Source organism: Lepisosteus oculatus, chromosome 6 (assembly GCF_040954835.1).
Source record: "Lepisosteus oculatus isolate fLepOcu1 chromosome 6, fLepOcu1.hap2, whole genome shotgun sequence".
Taxonomy (NCBI): domain Eukaryota; kingdom Metazoa; phylum Chordata; class Actinopteri; order Semionotiformes; family Lepisosteidae; genus Lepisosteus; species Lepisosteus oculatus.
In genome coordinates this window covers 14799945-14807200 of record NC_090701.1, presented here as the reverse complement: position 1 = coordinate 14807200, position 7256 = coordinate 14799945, and positions in this window count along the sequence as shown.

The window sequence follows — 7256 nt, the reverse complement described above, 5'->3', positions numbered from 1 at the left end:
AAAAAAACTTTACATTGACATGAGTGGTGATTAAGTTTGAAATGATAAAGTGCTAAAACCATAAACTTTATGAAATGTAAAAAAAGAATACATGAACTTCAAGATAAACATTTTTATGTGCTTCACAATTGCTTCCTTATGTGAAACTAGATATTGTGCAGCTGCATTCTGCTGAGGCAGCATGGAGCCATGGTAGTTAGCATTACTGCCTTATAGAGCTGGGGCCCTTTGTTCAATCCCAGAACTGGAGTGCTATCTACATGAAGTTTGTATGTTCTCCCTGTGTTTTTATGTGCATTTCCTCCAAGTGCTATGGTTTCCTCCCACAGTCTAAAATTATACTGGTATATTAGTTGGCTTCTGGTATCCCATGCAGGTTGTACTCTTCCCTGCACCTGTTGTTTGCCAAGATAGGCTCCAGCTCACCTGCCATCCTGAACTGGAAGAAGCACTTAGAAAATGGATGGATGTATCCAAGTGTAATTCCAACAATAAACTGTAGGCAACATTGAGCTTGTTAAAAGAATGAAAACAAATCAAAGAATCTTAACACAAATTCAACCTCTAGCTGAAAGTTAATTTAACTTTCAGTTAGAGGAGAAAGAGCAGTGTTTACTTCCTTAAAACACATTTAAACCCCCTGCAATTGTGTTCTTTAAAATTTAAAGACTATTTTGGGGCTGAAATGAAAAAAAAAATGAAAAAAGCATAAAATGAATTACATTAATGAAGGTGAAATGTCAGGAAGTAATATTTATTAAATCTCATCAGTTGAGATTAAATCTAACCTCATCAGTTATTAAAATTGTCTTAATGGCTCAATGTAAAAAATGAAACCATTCACAAAAAATATATATTGGATTCAAATTAACTGAAGCATAGAAAAGTTTACAATTATACATTTCTTTGTGAATTACAAATCAACAAATAGGTTGTTATCTATGAATGAATTATATTTCAATTACATTTTCTTAAGACAGTGTAAGTTCACTTCAAGGACAAATTATAGACTGGCAGTCATTTTTCTATTCAATTCTGCTATTAAAGTTACAGTAGGTTGAGGTAAATTTACCTTCTTAAAGTTATCAAAGAGTAAACTTATTAATTGTGTTTGAAAATATTCAGTGATGCATGTTACCAAAGAGTAAACCAGCTGAAGACCAGCTAAAGAATTCCTTTAAAAGAATGTACTAAGCTTACTATTGAGTATTTGTGTACAGTAAAACTACAAAGATTTCTAGGACATTCACACATGCATAGTTTAACTTTTTGCGACTGCATAAGTCATTATTTTTTCCTCCAGAAATGTAAGACATAGTTTTTGATACATCCTTGACGTCTTAGATGAGTCATTTTGCTGTTTTTGGAAACCTTTCAAGAAGATGCTGTACTTTATCAAGCTGATGTAGGAAGACTAGACATACAGTATATTGCTTGTCTGAATTATCACTGTTTACTCCGGAATATGTCTGAGTTTCTGAAAAATACCTTATAGTGTACTTGTGGAAGTACTGCACAAATGAAACTGACAAAAGTCTTCACTCTCCTTCTTCTAACTGCTCTGCCGTTTTGAAGTTATATATGCATATACTTATTAATTGTTTCAGGGAATCAGTTTTGTAGAGGATATTCTCATTGTCCAGTCATACACCATATTTAATACAACATCTATACATTCTCTTGACATCTATTTAATTAAGCGCTACTACTAGGGCTGATTATTGTATACTTAAAAATGCAAATTTCTGTTCTTGACCTGAGATGTACAGTAGCAGTGCATTAATATTGTGTCATCGATGGATGGTCATTCGTTATTAATATTGTAACAAACGGCAGGCATACAGATGGTACAAGCCGGTTGCAGAGCGGTGACAGTATAGCCCTCTACTCCCCTGCGCATAACAGGGATGTTGGCTGCCTGGGTTGAAGAGGGTCTTCCTTGTTCAGCCGGCAAAACCTCTTTTAAGTGATGCAGGAGACCCGGGTTCCAGCTTATGTGGTGAAGGATGAACTGGGAAAGGAGCAGCGAGAGCACAAGTCCAAGAACCCCAATTTGTTACAATATTATAAATAATTTATTTCGGATTGCATTTAAATTGGACTGGTTTTACAAATATAAGAAGAAGCGATTCACAATGTGTAAATTTAACCCTTTTCCCTCCTTTAACTTAAAGAAATCCTTAATCATGAAACCTTCACTTATAATAATTCATCCAGAAACACCGTAGCCAACAACAAGCTACAATAGTGGACTATTTTTATATATTCGGCTGTGTAAGAAACAAAGTAATTATTTGATCGGGCTTTGAACCGCCTGGGTGAAACGCACTACATGACAGTCCATTGCCTATTACCACTATAAGTACAATAATAAAATAAAAAAACGAACATTAAATGTTTCCAAAATGTCCCCTTGTGATATTTTAGCAGCTTAATTACATGACTCCATATTAATATTACCATCGAGATGTAATAAATCAGTACAACTTTTATTAAATTCAAGCATTTTAAACATTTAATTAAATTAACAAGTTAAAATCTTACAGCGTACACAAAGATTTAGGAAGGAACTCGTCATTGTATCTTATTTTTAATTTCATTTAAAAATCGTTTGCCCTTCGTGTTAATAAGCTGTTCCCTGATTACTGGCAGTTGTAAAAAATAACCCTTCCCCCCTCCCTCATTTAATTTCTGTGAAGAAATCCTTAAACACAAAACCATCATGTATAATAAGTAATCCAGTTGAATGACGCTGATGGACTGGGTTCATGTCCAGGCGGTGTAGTATATAGTACAGTTTAAACCTTTTTTTAAATTCCAAGTTAAATTAAGGGCTGATTACTGGCTGCTGACGTTTAAGACAAAGTATAGATTCTCTCAATTTGGGTGTAAACCTGAAAGAAACACATCATGTTCACAATAAGCTATAATAGTGGACTATTTTTAAGCATTTGGCTATTTGAGAACAAACCGAAAGTAAAGCTCTGATCGAGCTTTGAACCGCTTGGGTGCAGCTCACTACATTACAGTGCTCATTACCACTACAAGGACAATAGAAGTTTTTCTTTAAAAATAAATGAATGTCAAAATGTTTCCAAAACGTCCATTTGTGATACTATAGCTGCTTAGTTACAAGATTCCATGTTATCCACACAACATTTATGTTTCTACAATAACAGCAATTGGTGTTCTTACTACCTATTCTAAGAAAAGGATAAAATGTTATAACCTTTTATGAAGTACAGAATATAAGCTTAATAATGTTAGAACAAGCAAGTTAAAACCAGAACCTACTGTAAGTTACCAAGTTAAAGACTTTGATACATAAAATATTTATGCATAATTAAAATATTTATGATGAAGGTAGAAGGTTGTTTACTTGTGTCCAACTGAGCAATCTTGCTTTTATAAAATATACTGACTTTTTAATGTTTAATGATTAACATGCTGTGATACACAGTTTAAAATATTTAAAAGTCTAAACACTGTACAACTTAAAATATTAATTGGGAAAAGACTGGCCCCCAGCAGTTACCGTGATTCGAAACCGGACGTTTTCTGGCTACAGCTCAAATGCTGTGCACGAGACGTTAAGCTTTATTAGGTCCACCTGGTGGTTTTACAAGGTACTTACGGATACTGTTATCCAAGTTAAAAAAAACATGCAGTATGTTGTGCTATGTCCACCACATTGTAATGTAGTGTACCTTGCTCCTTTTCAATGGCTGAATCTGAATATGGCTCCATACACTGAATTTCCCTTAATGGGAATGATGACTAAATTGCACTAAAAGCAAAAGTTTGAAAGAAAGGGGTTTGAAACTGTTGCATCTGGCATTTAATACAGTGTCATTTGAAGAGATACAGCTAAAATGTTTTGGTCTTCCTGACTCTTAAAATATTTAACCCCTAAACCATACTCGTTGTGAACACCATTCAACATGAAATTTCTAGCACAATACTTGTCAAATAATAAAACTGTACCATAGTTGATACATTTTCTTTCGTTTGTCAAGGGTCTCGAGTGATTTTAAGCTAATTTCTTGAAGACCTGAGCTATATTTTCCACTCAAATCAGTGGGAGGTTGCATGGATTCTGTGGAGACAATCTTAACCCTAACCCTAGCCTTCTCAAACCCTTAGCTAGGGTTAGGGTTAGGATTTTTAGAGAACATAGAGGATGTCTGCTAGCATGGTTGTGTTCTAGGACAGAAAGGAAATTCAGGAAAAGTGATATTTCAATGCTATCTGCACATTTTGTTTTCTTGCATATATGGCTCTATACACTACATTGCACTAAATGGCAATGTTGACAAAATTGGTCTCAAATAAAAAGTGTGGAAAGAAGGGGTTAAGTGTTTGAAACTGTTGCATCTGGCATTTAATACAGTAACATTTGAAGAGACAGAACTAAAATGTATTGGGTTTTCCTGACTCTTAAACTATTTAACCCCGAAACCATACTCATTGAGAACACCATTCAAGATGAAATTTCTAGCACAATACCTGCCAAATAATAAAATTGTACCGTAGTTGATACATTTTCTTTGGTTTAGCAAGGTTCATGAGTGATTTTAAGCTAATTTCTTGAAGACCTGAGCTATATTTTCCACTCAAATCAGTGGAAGGTTGCATCGATTCTGTGGAGACAATCTTAACCCTAACCTGCCCAAACCCTTAGCTAGGGTTAGGGTTAGAATTTTTAGAAATAATAGAGGATGTCTGATGGCATGGTTGTGTTCTAGGACAGAAATGAAATTCAGGAAAAGTGATATTTCAAAGCTATCTTCACATTTTTTTTCTTGCATATATGGTTCTATACTCTGCATTTCCCTAAATATGAATGTTGACTAAATTGCCTTTAAAATAAAAATTTGAAAGAAAGGGGTTAAGCTTTTGTAACTGAAAATAGTACATATCATGTACACTATATTATTTTTTTTATTTATTATAACATATTCAATTTCAAGTTAGTTTAAAAATGAATGTGAATTTGCAAATGTGAACAATTTCAACAGTTGGAATATAAGCCATTTCAACCAGTTTAATTCAAAACACTTTATTCAGTTGGGCAATTTAAGAAATGCCTTAAGACTTAATATGAAATTGTATATATTGTAATTAGAATTCAGAATAACAAAGAGTTATTAAAAATACCACTGAAATTATAATAATGTGTCTTTTCATTATTAACAGTATTAATTTAATTATAATAATTTCAAGCTTCTTGTATCTTTTTCAGTCATTTTTTTCTTCGGTTTTCATAACCTTCACTTATTAAAACGCATTTTCATAAGACACGATGTTTCAGTTGTCAATAACTTTGTGAGCAAATGACACAGAGCCTGCAACCTACAGTTTTAAAGATTACACTTTGTGAAAAATTTCACAGCTTTTATTTAAACAATGTATAATACCTGGTTGCACGTTTAGAAACCTTAGTTTGAATAAAGCGAATCCCAGGTGCAAGTGACTTTTATAACGCGAGAAGGCTTTATGCTATATTTTTTCAGTCATAGCCTTCTGAAGTCCTTTAAAAACATAAAAATGTAACATTATTTTGTTTGGCACGATGGGCAACTGATTGTTTTAAATTTAAATAAAATTAAGAATAAGAAATAGAGTGTCCCTTCCTAAAATTGCATGACTTTAAAATCCATTAAAAAACTATGTTAGATAGTTATTTATTGGTTCCGTTATTGACACTGTTTATGCACGATCATCTTAGAATCTTTGTGTAAGATGTATTTTTAACTTTTAATTAAACATTATGATTTCCTAAACACAACACGCATATTGTAGAGATAAAATTCCATTCCTTTTCAACTCTTCCTGATGTGTGAAGCAATCAGCAATCAGCAGATTGCTGAGGAGATAGGACACAACCCACTGAGCTCTGTCAAAGAAGCAGACCTGAGTGTAGGCAAGGCGTTCAGTAGTACATCAAGACCGTATCGCAGGTTTACAGAGGGTGTCCGTCTGCCTTTAAAATATAATAATGGAACGTAAATAATTTATTTTAACTTCAAGCCTTTTTAATTCTCATTTAACATAGGTTTCTTATCAATCAGTTTTATATTTGAAACCATCATTACAAGGCAGAGGCTTATTGTACTTTCTAATGGCTTAACACATGGAAAGATTTTAATCGTTTAATCATTTACATTTTAATAGTTTAATTGAAAAACATTTAAATAATTTTTAATTTAAAAAAATAAATTTACTGTAATACTGTTATACTGCTTCATACTATTATACTGTACAGTGTATTAAAATTAACACTCTATGGGCACTACACTGTGAGTAACATTGCCCACTAAACCCCTTTCCCAAAAACATTCAAGAGGACAAGGTCACTTAGCTGATTCACAGCTGGATACAATTCTATCTTGCCTCGTGAAAGCAAGACATTTGTCAATATATTTACTAAAATTAACCATCTCAGGAACCACACTGTGTTAATCTCACTGTGCGCCTCGGTGCTCACTTTATGTTCACACTCCCAGTAAAATGATAAAAAAAACGTTTTCTGCATTATCACCTCGCACAAGGGGGGAAGGAAAAATGCCGCTTAACAGAGCCGCTTGTAAGAGCAAGGTTACTTTATGCTCATTTAAATAAAGCTACAGTACACACAGATTTTAAATTCTTCAAGCAAAATTAGCTGTTTGTCAAAAGCAGCTACTTTGCAAGCAGTACATGACGTATCAGAAGGTACCTTTTGTCTCTCGTGCAAACTCAACAAAGGTTTATTTTTTATAATTCCAAAATGATATGCCTCAGGGAATCATTATATTATTGTAGCGACAAAAGTTCGCACAGGAAAATCAAAATACTGCCCCTCCCCACAGCTGTGTCTCGCCTCCAGCTGTTCCAAAGCCGTATGGTTTCAAAGTATGTGTAAAATTTATTTTCTTACTCCAGTTATTAATTCAATCTATTTTTATGCATCCAGCTATGTAAAAAATAATAAATATTGCCAAGAGGATTGCTGTAAAGGTTAATTTCCAAGCTGAAATGAAGACTCAATGTGTCATCTCTAACTCCAGTTCACAACTCTTCCATGGTCATTCATTCATGCATTTTAGCACAACATATGTTGCACATTTGGAATGGCTGGATCTGTACATCAATAGCACAAATTTTAATATTTCATAAGGATCTATACCGTACCCTCTAAAACTATTTTTGCATTCCTCATCTTTTTTAAAAATAAAAGATTGAAAAAACAAGCAACGTAGCTGTCTTCATTTCTG